Source organism: Morus notabilis, unplaced genomic scaffold, assembly GCF_000414095.1.
Source record: "Morus notabilis unplaced genomic scaffold, ASM41409v2 Scaffold1851, whole genome shotgun sequence".
Taxonomy (NCBI): Eukaryota; Viridiplantae; Streptophyta; class Magnoliopsida; order Rosales; family Moraceae; genus Morus; species Morus notabilis.
In genome coordinates, this window is record NW_010360322.1 from 78,178 (window position 1) to 80,393 (window position 2,216).

Genomic DNA, 2,216 nt, shown 5'->3' on the forward strand with positions numbered 1-2,216 from the left:
AACGCTCTTGAATACAAATACAAAACTGAGAAGGAAGGTACGGACAACTTTCTTATCTTGAAATTTCTAGAATATGTCATGGTTGACACCAAGTCCGTTCTAGATCAAATACATGAATTGCAAGTCATTATTATTAAGCTTCGTGAATTGAAGGTTGAGATTTCTAAATCATTCCAAGTGGGGGCAATTATTGCTAAATTGCCTCAAAGTTGGAATGGTTATAGAAAGAAACTCCTTCATAGGAGAGATGACATAACTTTGGAGGAATTACAAAAACACTTGAAAATAGAAGAAGATACTAAGTCTCGTGATTTCAAGAACAAAAATGTTGATTCCTCTAAAGTTAATGTTGCCGAAGCTAGTAAGTTTTCAAAGAACTTCAAAGTCAATAATGACAAGAAGTTCAAGAAGGCAGGTAATGGCCAAAAGAAATTTTCTGGAAATTGTTTCTTTTGTGGAAAGAAAGGCCATCGCCAAAATGACTGCAGATACAAGAAGAAAAATGAAGAAGTTAACACCAAGGCCAATGCCGTTGAAGAGAAATCCGAAGACATATGTGCTATGGTCTCGGAATTACAAATTGGCATGATTACCGAAACTAACATGGCTGCATTTAAATCCTCCTATTGGTGGCTTGATTCCGGTGCCACAATCCATGTTTGTAATGACAGGACTATGTTCTTATCTTACAAAGTGGAAAAAAAAGGACAAACTGTTCTCATGGGGAACAATGATGCAGCGATGGTTGCCGGGAGAGGAGTGGTGGAGATTAACTTTACTTCCGGAAAGAAGCTTACATTGAACAATGTACTTCATGTTCCTGATATTAGGAAAAATCTTGTATCCGCTAGTCTTATGTGTAAGAATGGACTTAAGATTGTACTTGAGGGCAATAATTGTATAGTATCTAAGAATGGGATCTTTGTGGGAAAGGGGTATTCTTGTGATGGCATGTACAAACTAAGCGTTAATAATAAAGATGATGTGAATTCTCTTTATATTGTTGATTCTTTTGATGTTTGGCATGCACGTTTAGCACACTTAAATTTTAGATCTTTGAAATACATGTCTAAACATGGTTTGATTAATTGCAAAGATATTAAAAATGATAAGTGTGAAATTTGTATACAAGCAAAGATGACTAAGAAACCTTTTCCTAGAGCCGAACGTAATACTCAATTATTGGATATGATTCATACCGATATTTGTGAGTATAATGGAATTCTGACTAGAGGAGGAAAGATATACTTTATCACTTTTATTGATGATTGTTCTAGATATACTTATGTGTATTTACTTAGAACAAAAGATGAAGCCTTTGATAAATTTAAATTTATAAGGCTGAAATTGAGAACCAAAAAGATAAGAAAATCAAAATGGTTCGAAGTGATAGAGGTGGTGAATATTTCTCAAATGAATTTGATGCTTTCTGTGAAGAGCATGGAATTATTCATCAAAAGTCAGCCCCTTTTACTCCTCAACAAAATGGACTGGCTGAAAGAAAGAATAGAATATTTACCGATATGATTAACTCTATGTTTCTTAATTCTAAATTGCCTAATAATTTATGGGGGGAAGCTTTACTTACTGCATGTCATGTTCACAATAGGATTACATCTATGAAATCACATGTCTCTCCATATGAAGTATGGAAAGGAAGAAAACCAAACTTGATGTATTTAAGGGTGTGGGGCTGTCTAGCCTTTTATAGAATTATTGACCCTAAATCATCAAAGTTAGGAGCTAGAGGTATTAGAAGTGTTTTCGTAGGTTATGCTGAAAATTCCAAGGCTTATAGATTATTGAATCTAGATTCTAATGTTGTTGTGGAATCAAGAGATGTTGAATTTGTTGAGAACAAGTTTAGCCTTGATTCTACCATTGAATTAGAATCTAATGTTAATCGACCATATGTTGACGTTCCCGGTACCTCTACAAATAAAAGGAAAGAGTCTATGACTTCTTTCGAACTGAGAAGAAGTCAACGTGAAAGAAAAGAAAAGAACCTAGCACCAGATTTTATTTCATCTCAAGCTTTAACCTTTTTGGTTGAAGGAGATAGAAATGGTGTACTCAATAAAATACCATTGTTGCTTAATGTAGAGGAAGATCCAAAGACATTTAATGAAGCTATGACTTCAAGGGATGCCTCCTTTTGGAGAGAGGCCGTGAATGATGAAATGGATTCGATTATATCGAATCAAACTTGGATCTTG